Genomic DNA, 24,254 nt, shown 5'->3' with positions numbered 1-24,254 from the left:
TAATAAAGTTGGTATTATCCAGCAACAACTTCATTTATTTTCTTTGTGAAATCTTATAGAATAAACGTTCTTCTTCTCCTTCTTCCTCCTACTTTATAAATAGGCTCATGCCTGTTTTACTTCGGTTTTTAGCCTCAATTGGCGTTGTCTGACCATCTTTTCCTCGGTCGTCACAATGACCTTCTTCCATTTGGCAATATGTCTCTTGCTATTCGTAGATTCGTACTATTATATTTTCTGTCATTCTTTCTATGTGTTGATTCCAGTCTATTTTTCTCCTTTTAGGTAAACTCCTTTTAGGTAATAGGCGTAACCAGGATGATCCTAAGGGGGGGCTACAACTACTGGAAAGGGGGGTTACAACTACTGGAAGGTCTCTGAGGGGTATGGTGTTAAGCGTATAGAGCTCAAAGTCCATCCTAATGGGGGGGGGGGTTACTTACTTACTTACTTACTTACTTACTTAAGCCGTCCTCTTGTAACTTACGGTGTCGAGGTAAGTGGAGAAATCAGATATCTCCATGCCTTTCGGTCAGTAGCTAGTCTTTCTGCTTCTCTCCACCCAATATTCCTTTTTACGCAAGCCTTTCCAATATCTGCGTTCCACGTTCTTGCTGGCCTGTCTCTTCTTCGTTTGTTGTCAAATGCCGCTTTCCATACCCTCTTTACAGTTCTACCTTCACCCATTCTCGCCATATGTCCGAACCACGATAACTGTTTCGTTTCAAGTCTGTCTAAGGTCCTTCCAATACCGCACCTTTCACGTATGTCTTCATTTCTTATACGATCACGTCTGGTCACACCGGATACCGCACGTAAATATCGCATTTCGCATGCTTGAATTTTACTACGGATGTTGTCATTCGTTGTCCACGTTTCACTACCGTAGAGTAGCACCGGCTCGTATACAGTTTGAAACACTTTCATTTTTGTTTTCAGGCTTACTTCTTTCTTCCTAATAAAACTTTTATTTAGCGCATAGTAAAATTTTGTTGCACTCATTACCCTGCTGTTTATTTCTGGTTCTATATTTCCTTGTCCATTCATTGTTGATCCTAAATACTCGAAGTCCTCTACTTGTGTAATGGTCTCATTATTCAGCTTTACATTTATATTTTCTTGAGTTTTCGATATTACTAAAGCTTCTGTTTTTTCAATATTTATTTTCATCCCAAATTTCTTAAAGGCTTCATTCGAAACATTTACATTCACTTGCAAGTATTTTTCTGATTTTGCCACAATTACCAGGTCATCGGCATATATCAACTCTGACACGTGAACTTGTTGAAGTTTATACACCCCTACCCTAGTTCTTTTTACCTTACCCCTGCATTCTTTTGCAATTTCGTCCATTAGAGTGATGAATAACAAAGGACCCAGAACACCACCTTGTCTTACACCTGTCCTTATGTAGAATTCTAGAGATGAGCGATTTTTCGTTCTTAGATTATTACGTTTTGCTGATTCCAGCAGTATTTGTGTTTTTGCCGTATCTGCTCTTGTTTCCGCTGTGTACGTCATTATCGGTCTTATTGTTGATAAAATATTCTGGTTTTCGTTTCCGTTTGAGACATTTGTTTCTCCAGATTGTATTGTTGAGACATCCTGCTGCTCTGTTCGCCATGTTCACTTGTTTTTGAACTTCTTCCACTTTTCCGAAGCTTGACAGTTTTATTCCCAAGTATTCCGTTTCCATTACTTGTTCTATTATTTTGTTATTTACGACCAGTTTACATCGTCTCGGTTCCGCTGATATTACTATCGATTTAGTTTTCTCTGTTGAGATCACCATGTTGTACATGAGCGCGTCTTCGAATTCTTTAATTAATCTTTGTAGGTCATCTTCATTTTCGGCTGTTATTATAGCGTCGTCGGCGTAGCATCTTATCTTTATTTCCTTTCCTTACATTCTATATCCTCTTCTTTTTTAACTTTTTTTATGGTTTTCCTTTACATCTTACCATAGCTATGTTATGTTTATATTATATTCTCAATGGTTTTTACTAAATCCAGCGATATTCCCTTTTCACATAATAAATGTATCGCGTCCCGAATTCTCACTCTATCAAACGTTTTCTTCAAATCTATCAGGCACTTATTATATTATCCTGGTTTGTTGTATTCCAAGGACTTTTCTTTTATTTGTCTTATAACAAAAACTGTATCCATGCATGATCTTCCTGTCCGAAATCCTTGGTGTTCCTCTTGCAGAGTTATTCGTTCGTTAATTTTTGTCTCTATTTATTCTTGTTATCAATTTGAGTCTTGTATTTAAAAGATTTATTGCTCGACAATTATTAGGGTCTATCTTATCTCCTTTCTTGAAGAACATCAGCATGATCGCTCTCCTCCATCCATCTGGCATTGTGTTCGTAGTGATTATTTTATGAATAAGAAGTTGCAGTTGTTGTACAAGGTAATCACCTCCATATTTTAAGAGTTCATTTGGTATTTGATCCTCTCCTGGTGACTTTCCATTTTTTAATTTGTTTATTTCTTGTTTCACATCTTTTTGGGAGATCCTTTTGGGAGCATTAGCATTACCTACTAGGTGGATCGAGTAGCTTGGTGGGTGATGTTGCCGGTCCCAAGCCCGGATAAAAGAGGAGGATTGTAGGGTTAGGTTAGCAGTCTGCCATATATAAAAAATAAAAAAAATCTCAGAGAACCGGTGCAGAGCTCGGACTGGAATAAACGTGTAATAGAGAATATTCTAAGGAAAAAATGGTCTAGTATAGGATGAAGATTATGTAAGGCGAAGAAAAAAATATCCAAGGCTTTGTTGCCGGCCAAGAGACCAAAGTATAAAAAGATTTTAATAAGTGAGCATAACAAAAAATGTAGCATGAACAGGTTAATAGAATGGAAAATCAAGAATCTCTCTTCTTCTTCTAAAGTTTCCTAACTTCTAGCGTTGATTGAATACACGAATACTCGGTTATTCAATCAACGCTTCTATTTTTTTTCATAGTGATGTTATGTATTCCATTCACAATAGCTCGAAATGTTGACGTAGACCAGTTCATTTCTAAGCCTAGCTGCTCCCGTGAAAAGGAAAAACCTAGTAAAGTGACTTACTAGGTTTATGCTTAGTATCAATTGTGTGAAACCCCATGAAGCTCTTTATCGACTGGTACTTAAAACTTGTAAATACTTGCATTTTTAAGAAAGTTATTTCAGATGGAAAATCCTAGCAAAATGGTAATTTCAATAAATTTGGTTGGAAAAACCTAGCATCTTGTTATTTTTTTAGAATAAACATAGCAACTTATACAGTGAACGATACATTTCTACTTATTTCAGAAGGAAAAATATAACAAAGGCTTTTACTAAATATTTCCTTTGAAAAGTGTATATATAAATATTTTTTTTAAATTGGAAGTTCCTAATAACATACCTTACCATTTTTAAGCCGAAAGACAAAAACGTCATATTTCTAAACAAAAAACTAGCAAAGTCATTTACTAGATATATCCATATTTTTTCCGGTCATTTAAACTCGGCGAATTATTTTAAAGTGTGTATGCTAGGTATTTCCAATTTAATTCCGCTTTGGCGCGAAAACGAAGGATCTTTTACTATGTTCTTCCAATGCACTTCGTTAAATTATTCAGTCTGTCGAGCCAGTCTCAACTGTGTATACCTACATATACTCGTCTGGTGGTGAATTTGTTTTAATCTAATTATATAAAGTTTTGAAAACTATGTCTAAAAGAAAAAACATTATAATGGCTTTGGCTAAGGAAAATAAAGTAGTTTGTGTTCAGGAAGTGGGTGATCTTGAAAAGCGGTGAGTATTAGTTTTTACATTACAAACAAAGTACAATTTTGTTTGTTTGATTTTCAAAAAACAAACAATCAGTAAAATGGTAGATAATTCAAAAGAAATGCTGTAACGAATGCATTCTTTTTGTTATAGGTATAGTGAACTTGCGTCCTTTGGTCAAGATTGTTTGAAATCGATACAAGATACTGTGAAAGACGATTATTTGGTTGATAACCTGATGATGGACGGCTTACAAAATCAAAAGTAGGTTTCTAGATTTATTTATACGGACTTCTGATTATAAAATTAACATATTCTGAATAAATCAACATTTCTTGAAACAAAAAATAATATGAACCGACTTATTTATTACTGTAAAAGGTGATAGGTTACAACAAATTAATTTAGTTGATATTTAGAAAATTCGCATGTCAGCTGATTGTTAATAAATATTTAGGTTACCATTACTTATGTAACAAAAATCGTTATATTTGTGTGCAGTGGATATTCAATTACCAAAACATTTTTCTATTGACTATGTTTCGTGGAAATTATTTTAATTATCTTGCTCATATTCGTATACTAAAAAGTATTTCTTAAACACATTGTGTATTTATAGCAAATGTAGCAATTTTTAATTCTAAACTTCAGAAGTTAAAATATGTGTATTATCATTATTTTTAGAGTAATTTATAAACAAAAATCAAATAAACTAAGCATAACAGTTTATTCAGAAGAGCCTTCGAACTCAAAAGCTTTTGGTTTGGAGTATTATTACAATGATAATAATAATATGGACGTTTGTCGCTAGCATTTTTGATTTTTATTTTTTTATTTTTAGTGATAATGATAACCCCTCTACTAATGAAAACCATTTTTATGATATTCAACCAATATGTTTAGTAAGAGATATTAGGAAGGAAGAAAACACAAAAGTTTATACCGAATTAAAACCGCTACCATTAATTGATGGAACAAAGGATGGTAGTCAAAATGATACGGATGTTAATAATGAATGTCACAAAGAAAAATCGGTTGATGTTATAGACGTTTGTCAGCATAATAAAGGTTACTAAATAAAATATTAATTATTATAAACAATTAGACCAAACTTATACTTTTTAGATGACACAGTTGACGATGACTCAGATTTAGACCCTAGTTATGACCCACAAGAATCTGAAGAAATAAGTTATGAGACAAAGAAAAAAAGGAGAATAGCAAAATTTTTTCAAACTGAAAATGAAAAAAGTGTAGTTGGCACTGTTATGGAAAATGAAGGTTTAGTAGATAAACAATTGAAAGATATAAACCAGGAAACTCTGCCAGGTAAAAATGCTTTGTATTTTGTGTTTCACATGAATTAACTAATATCTACGTTTTTTATAGAAGCACAAATCAGTGATAAAACCGATGAAGGATACGAGAAAAACAGAAAAAAAAGAGCAAGAACAGCGAAAGAGCAAATTGAGAGGCATCTAGAAAAATATCAGTTATTAGAACCATGTAATTGTAAAAAAAAATGTAGAGAATTTTTATCAGAAGAAAGAAGACAAAATATTTGCCAGTCATTTTGGAAAATGAGTTTTGGCGAGAGAAGTCAATATTTTAATGCCAGTATAAAGATTGGGGGTATTAAGAGAAGAAAAGTAGATAGTGAAAATAAACGTCAACACGTCCTTACATACTCGTTGCTCAAGGATGATGGTATTGAAATGAATGTGTGTAAGCAAATGTATTTACATACACATGGAATGAAAACTGATGGTATGATAACGGACTTCAAAAACAGATATAAACAATCTATGGGGTTAGAACTGGTTAAGGATAAACGAGGCTCGTCTGTTCCATCTAACAAGAAGGATCCCATTCTAATAAGAAACCATATTGAATCTTATAATCCGCAAATATCACACTATAAATTGCAACATGCTCCCAATAGAAGATATTTATCTCAAGAGCTATCTATTACTGATATGTGGAAACATTTTTGTGAAACTCATGAAAAAATATCTTATGACAGATATAGAACTGAATTTAATTCACTTAACATTGGATTTGATCAACCAAATCAAGATGAGTGTGACATTTGCGTACATCAAAAAGAGCACAAAAAAATATGTACAATTCCAGAGACTTGTGATCAATGTAATACGTTTAATGATCACCATATGGCATATATTGCTGCCAGAAAAGCGTATGATAATGACAGACAGCACGACTATCCAGACTCATTTAAAGTTTATTGCGCGGATATGCAAAAAGTGTTACTACTTCCAAAGTTATCTTTAAAAAAATCTGTCTTTGTTAGTAAATTAGTTGTGTTCAATGAAACTTTTGCTTCGTTAACAAAAGATGAAGAAAATATTTGCGTTTTGTGGCATGAAGCTATAAGTGGTCGCTCGGCGGAAGATGTGGCATCAGCATATTGCGGGCTTATTCAAAGATCCTCAGTTAACGTAGAGCACTACGAATTTTGGTGTGACAACTGCAGTGCCCAAAATAAAAACTGGAAATTATTTACGTCATTTGTGGTAATTGTCAATTCTAACTGGGGTCCAAACAGTATTACTTTAAAATACTTTGAAGCTGGGCACTCTTTTATGAGAGCCGACAGTGTCCACGGAAACATTGGCAAGCTATGGAAAAAGAGATCCAACATTTATGAAATGAACGACTTAAATGAGCTAATATTAAAAGCCTCTAGAAAAAATAAAACCTTACTAATGAAACATGATGATTTTTATCGCTTTAAAGACGGTGTAAAACAAAGAACAAAAAAAGATGAAAATTTCCCAAAACTTAACGTGATTAAAGTAGTACAATTTAGAAAAGGGTCAAGACAAATGTTTTATAAGAAAAGTCATACTGAAAACGAATTTATTAATTTTGACTTTTTAAAACCTAAATTTAATCTGGAAATGCCTGAGAGCAAAACTGAAGATAGGGGTGTAAATGTTCAAAAAAAACAAAAAATAATTACAGAGCTTCTTCCTGCAATGCTAAGCCAAAAAAGATTCTTTTGGGAGAAACTACCTGTTTCTGAAACATCAAATGATTTACTAAATAATCGAGTTTAGTTTTTATTATTTTTGTTTGTTTTATGTAATTAAATGTTGAATTCAAAAACTTTTTGTAATTTTTCTAATAAAATATATGTAAAAATTATAACTTTACCTACTTTTTATTTTTAAAAACCAAAATGTACCTAACTACTTGATTTTACATAGTTTTAAAGCAATCATAAAGTATCATATTAGCAAGTGTAATATAGTACCTACTAGTTTTTTCCTTGGCAAAAATAGTATGAATTAGGAACTAAGTAAGCATACTAGCTTTTTCCGCAGCAAAATCAATATTTCTTTGCATTTCAAAAATAGTAAGTGACATAGAATTAAAAAAACTGCAAATATTTGGAAAAAACTAAGTTACAGTTACAGGGACATACACTTGAAATCCACTGAACGAAAAAAAAAACAAAAAATAATATAATTCTATTAAACGGCGATATACTTTTCTTTCTTTTCGTTTCCTGAAAAGTTATCAAAACTCAGTTACTAGGTTTTTCCTTTTCACGGGAGAGCTGTTGTCTAGTCCAGCGGTTCTCAACCTTTTTTGCTCAGCGACGCACTAACATACTCCTTACAGATTCGCACACCCTTATATGTTCAAATTTTTTTTAGTGGTAGGTAAGTACAGATGAATATATTAAGCGTATTATTTTTTATTTCGTAAGAACATAACAAGCAAAAAACAAAACAGAAAGAATACATAAAATTAGTGTGAAATTTGACTGGTATAACGTGGTATATACCTAATAGTTAAAAAAAATGGTTAAATGCATGATTGGTGTATTATAACAAGTAAAAAAATATAAATAAAAATATCGTATTCGTAAATCTCGCGACACACCTGATAGCTTCTTCCGGCACACCAGTGTGTCGCGACACGGTGGTTGAGAACCGCTGGTCTAGTCTATAGTCTATTAATGGGATACCGTTGTCAATACAACTCTTGAGCTCTTGACAACCTTTTTTCTATTACTTGGGTTATACCAGTGGCGACGCGTGACTTTTTCTGAAGTGTTACCAAAAGCAGATGCAAAAAATCTTATTTAAAAAAATGAAGATATGGCTAAATGTATATATACACTCACCGGCACAAAATTCCGCCACCCAAAATTTTTGATTAAGTTTGACAATCTATAACTTTATTATTCGTACTTCGATTTTCAAGATTTTTGCATGAGTTTGTAGGTACATGTATTGATGTCAATTGCTATTATTCCGGTAACAAAAAATGTTTGCTTCGATGGCATTATACGGGGGTGAATGTAAGCGTTGTTTTTCTCCTAATTTTAAAAAATTCTGTGGAAAAATTGGAGGGCTGATTTTGTTTCATACTCCTTCTGTATTATCCTGGAGGTATCACTAAGGTCTTGTTTTTGGAATTATCTGAATATCTCTTTCCTTGTAAGAGCTGTAATTAAAAACACTGCTTTGAAGGTTTATTTAATTAAAAGTATCAAACGCACTAAAATTAACAAAACAAAACAAATTTAACAACAAAACAAAACAATTCAATAGCGGTTATGTCCACCTCTTGCAGCAACGACTGCTCGTAATCTGTTTAGCATCTAATAAAGATGTGTTTTCCTTGCCTGGGGAATAGCCCGATATTCCTCTACCAGGGCCATAACTGTACCAAATTTTCTGGAGGCCTAGGATGACGGCAAATAGCTTTTTTTCATCCCATAAATGCTCAATATGATTGAGATCTGGGCGGCATTCTAATCTTATCAATCCAACCTCAATTGTATGAGTCAATCAGTGTTTTTATTTACAAAAAATGGTACAGCTCTTACAAGAAAAAAGATATTCGGATAATTCAAAAAAAAAATGTTGGTGACGCCTCCGGGAAAATATGACAGGACTATGAAATAAAATCAGCTATTCCATTTTTCCACAGAATTTTTTAAAATTAGGAGACAATACAACGCTTCCTTTCACCCCTGTACAATGACATGGAAGCAAACTTTTTTGTTACCGGAATAATACCAAACAATACGAATACACGTACCTCCAAACTGGTGCAAGAATCTTGAAAATCGGAGCACAAATAATAAAGTTATAAATTGTCAAACTTAATCAAAAATTTTGGGTGGCGGAATTTTGTGCCGGTGAGTGTAGCTTCAATAATATAATTTTGTATATCACTTGAAACTCTCGAAAAAACAGATGTTTCTAGATGTTGACAAAATGTTTGATCTTTTTTGGCAATTAATGTTAACAATTCCCTGTAATAGGGCTTTTCATTCACAGTCATTTGTTTCGAGCTTTTGTCATGTGTCACATAATTTTAATATATCTACGTCATACGTTATTGCTATATACTATATAGCAATGATATATACCAAAGACGTATGGCGTAGATATATTAATATTATGTGACACATGACAGAAGCTCGAAACAAATGACAATCGATGAAAAGCCCTATTACCTCGATTGTCAGAGTAGTCGCACTCAAAATGACCACGAAACGCTAGTTCTTGTTTGGCTCAAAAACATACAGTATCTATTATAAGTGTGCTAAGGATATATTTACCTATCTATAAGGATTATACCTATCTATTTTTTTAACAAACTCATTATGTTTAGCAATATTTGCTTTAAAAGCTTGTTTAAGAGAACTTTTGATTTTTGTTTTGCCAAACTGAATCAAATTGGGTACCTATACATCTTACATGTAGGTAACGGAGAAATTTCATGTCTCCTTTTTAAAAATCTAACACTATTTAAATCGTGAACCTGGTCCACCCATTTTTCTGTAGAAACCAGAAGACATGCCCAACAATACAGTATATTTTTCTTGCAACCATAATATAACCAAGGATTTTCACTGTACCAACTAAATTTAAAATATCGAACTACTTTTGTTGATTCCTTTTTTAAATTGTTTAAAATAGGTCTTTCACTTTTACTCTCATTTTTTTCTTCAAAATTATACAAGGAGAATTACTTTTCAAGCAGTTGATCGATTAAGAAGCGACACTCATCCGTGGTTAACTGCACTCACACTTTTTATAGGTACTGTCACCAATTTTAAATGTGGTAACAGCGCTACTGATACACAGCGCGCTTATGCCGTCGCTTCTTCAAAATTTTCAGTGACTAGCCGGTCCCGAGCGCCAGCGTGGGTATATAACCATTGTAACCAGAAATTAGTCTGGTAACAGAGTATAATAAAGTGCAACTGAGTCACATAAACTCGCCAATATTTTCGTGTCTACGAATAGTTGGCTATTTACTGAGTTAGGTACTATTACCACATAATATAATAATATATTTCTATTGGTAAAAATATTGGTAAATAGAATTATTCATCGTCATAAAATATTTATTTGCAAGATTTTTAACTGTTACCAATGGTAACAGTGGTTACATGGACGCTTCGCCAGTGGGTTATACAGAATAATATGTTGTCTATTGTGGATCTACCTGTCCTAAATCCGTTTTATTTCTCTGGTTCGTATGGAATCTGTTTTTTCTTCTATGTGATATTTCCTGTATAGGTCTGAATCCCACGTATGAAAAAAAAGTTGATTAATAGCAAGCTGAAAATTTGTTAATAGCTTAAGGGTGTCTAGTCGGACACCCTTTGATATATGGGAACACTGGAACAGGGGAAGTTTTAATTGTGGAACAGGGGAAGTTTTAATTGATTTGTTACTCTTTCATTAAACTCTCATGCAAAAATCAGACTGCTATTTATCACCTGTCATAATTCCTGTCATTTGACATATTTTACGTGTTCCACTCATTATAATTCCCATTTGGTGATAAATAGCAGCCTGATTTTTGCATGAGAGTTTAATGAAAGGGTAACAAATCAATTGGAAGTTCTGTGGGACAAAATACATATGACGTTTTCGTGGTCTGACCATTCCAAATTTTTAACCTGTTCCACAATTAAAACTTCCCCTCTTCCAGTGTTCCTATATATCAAAGTTTGTCCGACTAGACGCCTTAATCTATACAAATTTTCAGCTTGCTATTAATCAACTTCTTTTTCATACGCGGGATCCAGACCTAGTAGGTATCTTTAGCAAAAATTTCCATTTACTTCGGTTTTTGAAATCTCACTGAATTCGATTCCTTTTAATAAAACCAATCTCGCTTGAAAAGTTCCTTCAAAGATGTAGAAAATAATAATTAATGCCCTTAGGACGTACAGAACCAGTTTTTTCAGCATTAATCGAGATAAAAGACGCAAAGTTATCATTGATACCAGTTTAGTGAGAAGCGAAATAGTTCTCTTGAGCCTTTTCAAAAGATTTGTTAAATGCAACGGGGAATAGAGAATGGGTCCATAATAATAGTCAATAGCGTAACCCCAGTACCCTACCAAACTTGTTGTCATAAAACTAAACGATAATAATTAACAGATCACCGCAGGAGGTTTAACAGGATCAGTGGCGGGGTATTTTTAAATTGATAATCACCAGGTCATTTTATATATAAAAATAAGAATAAAGCAAAATAAAAACGTTTATTGCCCTAATAATATTTATAGTGTGGGTGTGTGTGTGTGAAACAATATTTATAGTAAAAAAAATAAAAACCTTATCTTGTAAAAGGTATATTTAAAATCCCTAAAAAGGGCTGTATCACAACAAAACGTTTTCGGAATCAATATTCCATCATCAGTGTTATCACAGGTTTACATGCTTTAAGCCACCAAAATGTACGGGTAAAAACCCTTAAATTGATATTAAACAGTTGGGATTACATTATATTATCTGATTTTAAAGGATGTTAAAAATATTTCCAGATTAACCCCTGGCATCACATGACATCAACCATATTGATTGGGAAATTGTAGGTAGAACCTTACATGGCAGAGTTTAGGTGACATAGAGTTTAGGTGACATAGTTGTCACCTAAACTCTGCCATGTAAGGTTCTACCTACAATTTCCCAACCAATATGGTTGATGTCATGTGATGCCAGGGGTTAATCTGGAAATATTTTTAACATCCTTTAAAATCAGATAATATAATGTAACCCCAACTGTTTAATATCAATTTAAGGGTTTTTACCCGTACATTTTGGTGGCTTAAAGCATGTACACCTGTGATAACACTGATGATGTAATATTGATTCCGAAAACGGTTTGTTGTGATACAGCCCTTTTTAGGGATTTTAAATATACCTTTTACAAGATAAGGTTTTTATTTTTTGTGATTTATGGTATACAGCCAGTACAGAATCGTCGGTCGTCCCTGTCCCTAATATACCTGTCTATCAATCTTTCCAGCGTTTTTGCTAGGAAAGAGGATAGACTTATTATTCTGTATGGCTTGGGGGTCTGGTCCATGACCCTACCAACCTTGGGGATATATGTGACTTTCACCCTTCGCCATGCAGTTGGAATATACATATCTCCATGCCAAACTAGCTTTGAAGATTTTTGTTAGATGCGGGATAATCGCATCCTGTCTCTTCTGTAGGAAGGCTTTTAATGATGTGAGCAATGCGTTTCTTGTACAAAATTCAACAATTACCGAGAATAAGTGGATGTGATGAGAATATTAGATATGATGGAAAAACGCTGGCAGTGTAAGATCAGGCAGGGACAAGTAGGCTACCGAAATATAGACAGCAAAAATTTTAAAGGAACTCTAGCGATGGAATGTGATCCAAGGCTTGCGTCAAGGCTGTGCAATTTTCTACAGTAAACAACAGACGTAATAGAGTTAGCAGCAGGTGGGATACAGTGGGAGGAGACGAATGATATACGATTAAAAAGGAAGCTCAGAAAACAATGTAGGAGCTGGAAATGGCGATGGGCAATAGTTACTTATACTAAATTTACAATCAAGATGCAGTAGAAATAAACAAACCAAGACACGTTAAATGCTACTAGGAGCCCTCCCGAATCATAATTTACAATGCATATACATTTTAAATCTCAAATCATGATTTCCAAAGTTTATACATTGTAAATTATGATTCAGGAGTGCTCCTAGTAGCATTTAATGTGTCTTGGTTTGTTTATTTCTACTGCATCTTGATTGTAAATTTAGTATAGTTGCTAATTTATTTAAGGGGTACAATCAGAAGACCAAAAAAGATTTGATAGAAGACGCTTTTAAAGGCAAATAGAAAGATGATAAAATCTGGTTAACCATTCCATGAACTGGGTCTACAGTATTATCTTTGTTCATTCTCCTATGTGAAATATGGTCCACCCAAGATATTCAAAAAATAAGTTTATTCAGCCACATTTCAAATACTTGAAGATTCTTAACTGATGCCTTTGTCAGTGTCCCGCTTTGATATCTATCCCTTTAACAACTGCAAACTCTGTTAGATCTGGAGGTCAATTAATATCGTTTGGTAGTAAATCGTATTGTGCTTGGAATTTTTACTACAGATGAAATCATTCTCACTTACATAATAATTAGAGTTTTACTATATTTCTTAACTAAGTAGTTTATACCTTAATGTATATTCTTTATCGAATTTAAAATTATTCTACTTGTGAGGAAATTTTTATTTTGGTTTAATGCTAGTTGGTAAAATTTGTCAATACAAAATTTACCGCTACAAAAATCTCCTAAACGGGTCTCTCTTTCTATTCCATTCTTTGGTATCTTCATTTGTGATGTAAGTAGCAAATTATATCAATGTTATTGTGGGTAAATGACATATTAATGATTTTTCACTAATCAATTTAAGCACTTCCAATTTAGAATGGAAATATAAGAATTTTGTTTGACTTTCCGCTAAAAATATTTATTACTTAAAAATAATTGATGAGGTCATATAGTATTAACATATGGAATTATATTATTACATTAAAGATAATACACTTTTGGGTTATACATATTTTGTAATACAGTGTGGGCCAAAGAAAAGAGTCCACCTCGATATTTGGCAGTATCTATTGGATTTTAAGGAAATGACGAAACAATTCGATTTTTGATCAAAGGGGGACACATTTTTACGGGACATACATATGTTAATTGTCAACCCCCTCCCTTCCACTTCCCCACCCCTTATTTTTAAATAGGGAATAGGGGTCGTGTGCTAGCCCATTTGAAAGGTTATTCAATTCTCTATTGAGTAATATACATATTAACATAATTATTTATACAGGGTGTCCAAGAAAAAAATATTTTTAATTAATTAATTGACACAAAAAGAAGAATATATGCAATTTAATTAATTAAAAATACATTCTATTGCTGTCACAAAACAGAAAAAAATATTTTTTGATAAATAAAAATTGCTTTTCGCTTAATTTCAATGTTCAAGCTGCCACCCTCCTGCCAAACTATGTTTATTTATGAAATAAACATTTTTTTCTGTTTTCTGTCAGCAGTAGAATGTATTTTGAGTTAAATAGATTACATACATTCTTCTTTTTCTGTCAAATAATTTAATTCAAAATTATTTTTCTTGGATACCCTGTATAAATAATTATGCCAATGTTAATATTACTGAATAGAGAATTGAATAACCTTTCAAATGAGCTAGCACACGACCCCTATTCCCTATTTAAAAATAAGGGGTGGGAGAAGTGGAAGGGAGGGGGTTAACAAATGACAGATGTATGTACCGTAAAAATGTGTCCCCCTTAGATCAAAAATTGACCTGTTTCTTCATTTTCTTAAAATCTAATAACTACTGCCAAATATCGAGGTGGACTGTTTTCTTTGGCCTACTCTGTATACAGTTTAGCGAACATTTTTCCATGAATCCGTTTGGTTACTATAGCCATCGATATCTTGGTTATTCGTTATAACTGCTGATTCCAAATAAGTCCCGCGTTTAGTATTACCCCAAGGGTAATACTAGTCTCGCAGGGCTACTGTACTCACCAGATTTCACCAACGGCGTAACCAGGATGACCCTAAGGGGGGGGGGGTTACAACTACTGGAGGGTTTCTGGGGGTATGGAATAGCCCCAGAAACCCGCCAATTTAAGCTAAAAGTACATCCCAAAAGGGTGGGGGTTATAACCCCCAAACCCCCCCTATTACACCACTGGATTTCACCAGGATACTGTAAATTTCTCCTTATAGTAAATTTAAAGTTTTTAGCCTTTTGTGGGCTTAAAATATGAAATACCACAGTTAATCCTACGAGAGAAGATCGAAGGTAGGAGAGTAGTCGGCCGCAAACAACTATCCTGGTTAATGAATATTAAGGAATGGACAGGAATACACAACACAGGCGAGCTGTATCACGCTTCCAGGAACAGAACCTTAGTAATGAGATAGTCGCCTATGCACTTTGGTGTATGGCATGTTAAGAAGAAGAAGGGCTTAAAATAAGCCCTACAGTACATATTTCACAAGGAAGGAGATAAGTCTATGGACAGCCTCTGATTAGTTGTGATGATACTGTACTCCCCACTAAAGTGGCGTCTATTATACGGCTCTTCAGTATGCAATATATCCACCTACTTATTCTTCTTCATGTACCATGTCTTTTCAAAGCCTTGGTTACCATCATAGCTATCCTAATTTTATTCACTGCCACCCTAAATAGCATGCTTGTATTAATACCATACCAATCTTGCAAGTTCTTCAACCATGAAATCTTTCTTCGTCCTGGACTGCGTTTGCTTGCTATTTTCTCTTTCGTAATATTTCACAGCAACCCGTATTTGGGACCTCTGATTACTTGTCCGAAGTACTCCAGCTTTTCTTCTTCATGGTTTTTATGATCTCACTAGTCTTGCTGAGACGTTCTAGTATGATGGAGTTTCGAATCTTCCCCATCCAATAAACTCTTAAATTAAAATTCTTCTATATCACCACAATTCGAAAGAACTAATATTCACAGTCCAAGACTCGACACCATAAACTAAGACCGAGAACAAGTAGCAGCGAAGTAGGTGGGTCCGCAATGTTAATTTTAGGTCTCTGTTATACAGGGTGAGTCATGAGGAACTCTACATACTCCTACCTCGTATACAGGCCTCTATGGGGAATAACAAAAATGACCATTAAAAAGTGCCTGCTCCCATTGCTTAATAATATACAGGGCGAGTTGTTAATTTTTACAGAAATTTGAATTCGTCATAATTTTTTAACAGTAAGATCGATGTGTCTCTTATTTTGGTCAATCGTTACACTATTACCACTCAATCAATTGATTTATTCAAACTAGAAAAAAATCAGGTCCGGCTTTTAAACATTAGTTCGTTTTGGTCTTAGAAAAAAATTTCACCATGTATACGGTTTTTGAAAACTCTGATAAGAATTTTACAAATTAGCCAAATAGGTTATTAAAATGCCATATTTATTTTTTTCCCCACACGATTACTTAATTTTTTATAAAAAAATCAAATTTGACTATGAATTAAAAGTTTGGTGAAGTGAACCATAGATTTAAAAAAAATTATTTTTACAAACTTTTATTACAAAAATTAATTTTTTTGAACAAATATTTAATTTATATGTAATAATACTACCACTGCTCGTGCTATAGGTTTTAAATAATACAACCTGTTTAGCCAATTTCCAGAATTTTAAAAGGAACAGGTTGTTTTGAATAATACTAAAACATCATCCTGTATAATATTTGTTTGTCAAAAAGGAGATAAACAAATAAACCTAAATTAAACAAAAACAAAAAGAAATATTTTTCCCGTCGTTTTTTGCATCACTACTTCTCACCATGTATTAATACTATGTATGTGTATAAAAATGATAACAAAAATGATAACAGTGATGATTGACAGTTTCGTTGTTTGAGTACATAATTTGACTTTTCGTTATTATTTATTTGTGTTTCTTACACTGTTTGTACTTTTTTTGAATTATCATATTTTACAAAATAGTTTGCCGAATCTACTTGCCAATGTAGCCGCCCGAGGTATGTACTTTATGCACGATGGGGCATCACCACATTTTTCTCAGTTGCTGTTCGTCAACATCTTCATGTAACTTATGGAAATAGGTGGATAGGACGCGGAGGGCCTCATGCATGACCACTTAGATCACCTGATTTTAACCCTGTCGACTACTCCCTATGGGGTCGATTAAAAGAAATGGTTTATTGAGAAAATATCAATACGCGACAAGAACTAAGTAATTGATAAAATTATTGAATCTTGTAACATTATTAGAAATGATCCCTTCTCAGGAGGTCTATTAGACAGTTGATGGTCCGACAAAGATGGATTTCATTTCGAAAATCTGCTATAAATCTCAAAAAAAAATTGTTTTATTGTTTTATTTGTTTCTTAAGTTCTTGTATGTATCTATGTATACAATTGTTGTACACACATACATATTGTTAAATTTACTTAAACATGCAAATAAATCCGTTTATGTTCAATGTTCTACATAATATGTATTTTCTTTTCGTTAATTTAAAAAATAAATTTACTCTATTTTGCCTTTTGAAATAAAACTCTGAGAATTCAATAAAACGACACTACCTATGAATCACTAAACAAATTAATACTATACAGGGCGATGTTTTAGTATTATTCAAAACAACCTCTTCCTTTTGAAATTCTGGAAATTAGCTAAAAGGGTTTTATTATTTACAACATATAGCACAAGCTGTGGAAGTATTAATACATAGGTACGTCAAAATTAAATATTTGTTAAAAAAATAGATTTTGCAAAAAAAAAGTATTTTTTTTAAATCTATGGTTCACTTCACCAAACTTTTAATTCATAGTCAAATTTGATTTTTTTATAAAAAATTAAGTAATCGTATGGGGAAAAAATAAATATGCCATTTTAATTGCCTATTTGTGTAATTTGTAAAATTCTTATTAGAGTTTTCAAAAACCATGTACACGGTGAACTTTTTTCTAAGACCAAAACGAACTAATTTTTTAAAGCTGGACCTGATTTTTTTTCTAGTTTGAATAAATCAGTTGATTGGATGGTAACTTAGAAATTAAATATTTGTTCAAAAAAAATTAATTTTTGTAATAAAAGTTAATTTTTTTAAACGCTTTTATTTAGTTCAATAGTTTGCGTCAAATCTTAGACGTTAATTTGACTGCCTTTTCTTCAATGCAAATGAATGAAAATTTGCAGACATATGCATTCGCGGGGACAATACACGAATAGTCAATAAAAAAAATTCATGTTTATTAATTGTTTAAATAAAAAAAAACGATTTTAATGCAAAACGCTTAAATTCTCTTGTTTTTACAATGTAAAAACTTGAAACTTTTACGGATTGTATAGCTAATGATATGAACAATACATAATTTCACTTTTTACGTTATGCTTCATTAATAAACGATAAAGTTTCAAATTTTTTGCCGATTCCGACTACTTTTCATGTTAGTACATCATATGTTTTATACATATTTTAATAAACATGACGATATATTTTAATGTTTGAAAAGTGTAAGACTAAAAAGTAAAAAATAAAAAAATATGAAAAAAAAATTTTTTTAAGAAACGCTTTTCTTTAGTTACGAGTGACTAAAATTAAAAATATTATAAAAAAATCAACTAAAAAGCAAAAAATAAAAAAAATTGAAAAAATCTAACACATTCGTTAAAGAAAAGCGTGGGGCGAAAACCATGTATTCGATGAACACGCGCCACGCTTTTATTTGACGGATGTGTTAGATTTTTTCAATTTTTTTTTATTTTTTGCTTTTTAGTTGATTTTTTTATAATATTTTTAATTTTAGTCACTCGTAACTAAAGAAAAGCGTTTCTTAAATTTTTTTTTTCATATTTTTTTATTAAATCTATGGTTTACTTTACCAAACTACTAATTCATAGTCAAATTTGATTTTTTTTATAAAAAATTAAGTAATCGTGTGGGGAAAAAAATAAATATGCCATTTTAATTGCCTATTTGTCTAATTTGTAAAATTATTATTAGAGTTTTCAAAAACCATATACAGGGTGAAATTTTTTTAAGACCAAAACGAACTATTTTTTTAAAGCCGGACCTGATTTTTTTTCTAGTTTGAATAAATCAGTTGATTGGGTGGTAATAGTGTTACAATTGCTCAAAATAAGAGACACATCGATCTTACCGTTCAAAAATTATGACGCATACAAATTTCTGTAAAAATTAACAACTCGCCCTGTATATTATTAAACAACGGGAGCGGACACTTTTTAATGGCAATTTGTTATGCCCCATAGGGGCCTCCATACGAGGTAGGAGTATGTACAGTTCCTCATGACTCACCCTGTATAATAGGTACCTTGGACATTCTTCTAACAGCGGATCTGGCCTGCTCAATTCTGGATCTAATTTCACAGTGACTCTCTGCGTTACCGTTTAATAGCCAAAGGTAATAGCCAAAAGAGGCAGACCCACGATCCACCATTGTCCAAATTGTTGTGTTAAATTAAAGTGATACAGGATAGCCTGTGTGAACGATAGAAAAGTTAGGTTAGTACAAAAGCTTGAAGTTAAAAAAGGATTGGAACAAGGTTTTCTTTGTGTACTCTTTAATTTATATTTAGAGACATTAATGATTAATGAGAAAAAGCAAGGACACAGCAGTTAGGATCTTGTCTTTGACGATGATGTAGTACTAATAGTAACAACGAATAACGAAAAGTGAATTTTCGAAGACATTGAAATTATTGGATGAGAAGACAGAGTACTAGTGGAACACGAGTGGAAATAGTGTATGTTTTATTTTTCACTTTATCGTAACAAATTTGAAAGGGTTATTTCCATCATAAATTGCTTAATTTTGATGCTATCTACTTCTAGAGCTCATTTGATAGGTATTTCTGAGTATTTTGAAAAATGTTGAGTAAGAATATTTTATAAAATGCATCGTTTTCCCGTTATTTAAGCTTGAATACTTAGATTTGAGTATTTACCTACTCGCCGAAAGAAAAATATACATTCAATTATCTACAGTGCGTCCATAAAGTAACGCATAAATTAATTATTTAGTAAACCTGCGACTTTAAAGAAAAATCCCGAAACAGGTCGATTTTTATTTTTAATTTCAGATTTTTTGGCATATATATATCATACTAGTGACGTCATCCATCTGACGTAATCGATGATTTTTTTAAATGAGAATAGGGGTCATGTGATAGCTCATTTGAAAGGGTATTCAATTCTTTATTCCCTAATATAAACATTAACATAATTATTTATACAAGGTGTTCAAAAAAATATTTTTTTAATTAAAATAATTGGGACAAAAAGAAGAATGTATGTAATTTATCTAATTCAAAATACGTTTTAATGTTGTCAGAAAACAGGAAAAACATGTTTATTGGACAAATAAATATTGTTTTTCGCTTAAATTCAATGTTAAAGCTGCAACCCACCTGCCTCTTGCCAGTTTGAACATTTCGTTCAAGCGAAAATCAATGTTTATTTGTCAAATATTTTTTTTCTGTTTTTTGACAGTAGTAAAACGCATTTTGAATTAAATAAATTACATACATTCTTCATTTTGTCTCAATTATTTTAATAAAAAAAATGTTTTTGAACACCCTGTATAAATTATTATGTTAATGTTTACATTAGTGAATAGAGAATTAAATACCCTTTTAAATGAGCTATCACATGACCACTATTCTCATTTAAAAAAATCATCGATTACGTCATTACGCCCAGATGGATGACGTCACTAGTATGATATATATGCCAAGAAATCGGAAATTAAAAATAAAAATCGACCTGTTTTGGGATTTTTTCTTAAATTCTCCGGTTTACGAAATAATGAATTTATGCGTTACTTTCTGGACGCAAGTATATAGGCTATTGATTATGTATTTTAGACAGGAACTACAACGTTAACGGGGTTTTATTGTTTCATATAGTCAATGGACCTCTAAGTATGAAAAACCCGTGGAGTGCTACCATTTAAAGGGGTGCGTTTTTGAGAAAGGGGTGAATTAGTCCCTAGGCACAAGGCGAATTAGAATGAGTTCTATGCACTTTTGGTACAAACACGTCTACAGAAAAATTGTTCCAGGTTAAATTTACTATCGAATCGTCACATCTTAAAGTAAAAATATATTTTTTTTACAATATATATTCAAAAGAAAAGCAAGAAAAAAACACAATAGATAGCAATTTTGTTTTTGCCCCATAACTTTTTTCCACGGGAATATAAGTATAGACATTGCTTTACAGAAAAAAACTTCCATCCTTCTTCTTTAAAATGACGTTTAGTAGAGGTCTTTATAATTTATAGTTTAAAAAATATGATTTTTCAAAGTTCGCCACTCACAGCGATTTTGGCCCATTTTCCTTGTTACTTCTCAAACATTGTTCTGTAACTTTTTTCTACGTACGTTTAGGTACATACAATGTTTGTTACAATTAATAGGAAGAAAAGTCAATTACCTTTAAAATGGCGTATTGTAGAAGGCTGTATAGCTATTTTTAAGCAACGTATGGTTGTTCAAAGTTTTATACTTTTAATGATTTTTGATATATTTTACGATTATTTTTAAATTTCTCATTTTAACTTTTTTATTGTATATTTAGGTATATACATTGTACAATAAAGAAAAAAGCTTATATTCTTTACTTTAAAATGGTGTATTGTAAAAAATTCTAGGACTATTTTTAAGCAAGATATGCTTTTTCAAAATGTGACATATACACATGCAATAGGTCCCACTAAGTTGGAACCATATGGAAAACTTTTTTTTATTAACTTTATGAAAAAAAATCTTTATAAAATGCCCTGCATGGTCTAAAACCTAAGATGCAATCATCAGATATAAAATTTTATCAATAGTGTACGAGGTAAGTTAAAAAATATGAATTTCGCTCAAGAGTAAAGTACCTTTATATTTCACAATATCGAAAAGTGTTATTAAGAACAGTTATTTCGAATTAAAAATGATGTTACAATGTGCAATTATATTCTGCCATTAAAGTTTTTCTCAAATTACGGGTACTCTTGGATATCCTACGGATATCTTGTTTAAAAATAGTCCTACAATTTTTTGCAACACACCATTTTAAAGTAAAAAAAATAAGCTTTTTTTTTATTTTACAATGTATATACCTAAATGTACAAGAAAAAAAGTCGTAATGAGAAATTAAAAAAATAATCATTAAAAATATCAAAAATCATTAAAGTATAATACCTTGAAAAAGCATAACTTGCTTAAAAATAGCCGTATAACCTTATACAACAGACCGTTTTAAAGGTAATTAATTTCTCTTTCTACTAAATGTACCATTGCATATACCTAGAAATGCGTAGAAAAAAGTTACAGAACAATGTTTGCGAAATAATGGGAAAAATGACCCAAAAATGCTGTGAGCGACTAAATTTGAAAAATCCTATTTCGGAAACTGTAAATCCTAGAGACTTTTAAAAAACTTCATTTCAAAGAGGAAAGATGGAAGTTACTTCATGCTGAGGCAATGCCTAAATACCTAAAAGGAAAAAAGTTATGGGTGGCAAAAAAACAAAATTGCTTTCTTTCGTGTTTTTTTCTTGCTTTTCTTTTGAATATATTTCGGCAAAGAAAAATATTTTTGACTTTAAAATGTGATATTTCGATAGCAAATTTAACCTGGAACAACTTTTCTGTAGACGTGTTTGTACCAAAAGTGCATAGAACTCACCCTAATTCACCCTGTGCCTAGGGACTAATTCACCCCTTTCTCAAAAACGCACCCATTTAAATGGTAGCACTCAGCGGTTTTTTCAAATTAAGAGGTCTATTGACCATTTGAAACAACAAAATCCCGTTAACGTTGTAAGTTCCTTTTAGCTTTCTTATTTTGAACATAATCAATAGCCTAATAACTCACTTTGAATTAATAATAAAAGTATTTTCAAGTAGGGAATTTTTTAGCTTAAATATGGGTAATGATAACTTTTTTGTAAAAACTTTATAGTTTTTGAGTTATTTATGAAAAACTGTTTTAAAACATGCATTTTCTTAACGAAAAATGAAAATCTTTGATTTTTAATAACTCAAAAAGTATTGATTTATATATTTTAATAACTTTATATAATAATTTTGCTTGGAATTTATCCCTCTATGGATTTTTCGGGTTATAATAAAATAATTTTAACTCCCGAGAAGGGGTGGGAACCATTTCCCTTTGTTTCTTGAGGTATCCTTTAACTACTCACCAATTTTCATCAAAATCGATAGAGGTTTAACGAAATCGGAGCTGAAAAGCTTCAGTGACTGTACTACTTATTAGTCCAGAAAGCCACTGCGCATCCGCTAGGAAAAATATTCTAATTCGGATTTTTTGCACAATCTTACTTAAAGAGGACTCCTTTTAACAAATTTTCATGTTGCCAGGACCAAAAGGTGGTCAAAAATTTTTTAAACGTTTTTTATTGTTTTTATCCTAAAATTATTTTTTTTTACATGGAAAAAAGTTTTTTTAGGTTTTTTGGATCATTCCAAACAGAAAAGGTCTTTAGTGACTTTTCTCTAAAAATGATAGTTTTTGACATATAAGCGATTAAAAATTGAAAAATTGCGAAATCGGCCATTTTTAACCCTCAAAAGCTATGTGAAAAACTGAAAATTTGAATGTTGCCAAGGTAGGTAGATATTCTTTAAACATCGATTGATGAAATTCCGAAGAGTTTTTTGCAATACAATATTCAAAACTCCTTTGTTTTTTAATTGCTAATCAAGTTTGCGCGACACTATTTTCCACTGACAGTATGGTGCAAATGAAAGGAATAAATTCGTTATCTCGTAAAGCGGCGTCTTTAAGAAAAAATCCTGAAACAGGTCGATTTTTATTTTTAAGTTATGATATTGTGGCATATATGGTATAGTAGTGACATCATCCATCTGGACGTGATGACGTAATCGATGATTTTTTTAAATGAGAATAGGGGTCATATGCTAGTTCATTTGAAAGGTTCTTCAATTCTCTATTCAGTAATATAAACATTTACATAATTATTTATACAGGGTGTCCAAAAAATTTTTATTAAGTTAAATTATTTGACAAAAAAAGAAGTAGAAGGACACCCTGTATAAATAATTATGTAAATGTTTACATTACTGAATAGAGAATTGAAGAGCCTTTCAAATGAGCTACCACACGACCCCTATTCTCATTTAAAAAAATCATCGATTACGTCATCACGCCCAGACGGATGACGTCACTAGTATACCATATATGCCACAATATCATAACTTAAAAATAAAAATCGACCTGTTTCGGGATTTTTCGTTAAAGTCGCCAGTTTACGAAATAACGAATTTATTCCTTTCATTTGCACCATACTGTCGGTGGAAAATAGTGTCGCGCACGCTTGATTAGCAATTAAAAAACAAAGGAGTTTTGAATATTGAATTGCAAAAAACTCTTCGGGATTTCATCAATCGATGTTTAAAGAATATCTACCTACCTTGGCAACATTCAAATTTTCAGTTTTTCACATAGTTTTTGAGGGTTAAAAATGGCCGATTTCGCAATTTTTCAATTTTTAATCGCCTATATGTCAAAAACTATCATTTTTAGAGAAAAGTTACTAAAGACCTTTTCTGTTT

At 32.0% G+C, this 24,254-nt stretch overlaps 1 protein-coding gene across 3 annotated transcripts in view; it reads left to right on the top strand.

Moving 5' to 3' along the window:
- LOC114328060 (dynein axonemal heavy chain 3) overlaps positions 1–24,254 on the top strand; it is a 793,139-nt gene that overhangs the window by 81,913 nt on the left and 686,972 nt on the right. The window lies entirely within an intron of this gene.

This window comes from Diabrotica virgifera, chromosome 7 (assembly GCF_917563875.1).
Source record: "Diabrotica virgifera virgifera chromosome 7, PGI_DIABVI_V3a".
Lineage (NCBI taxonomy): Eukaryota > Metazoa > Arthropoda > Insecta > Coleoptera > Chrysomelidae > Diabrotica > Diabrotica virgifera.
The sequence above is the reverse complement of the archived record's forward strand: the minus strand, read 5'-3'. Positions and strand labels throughout refer to the sequence as shown.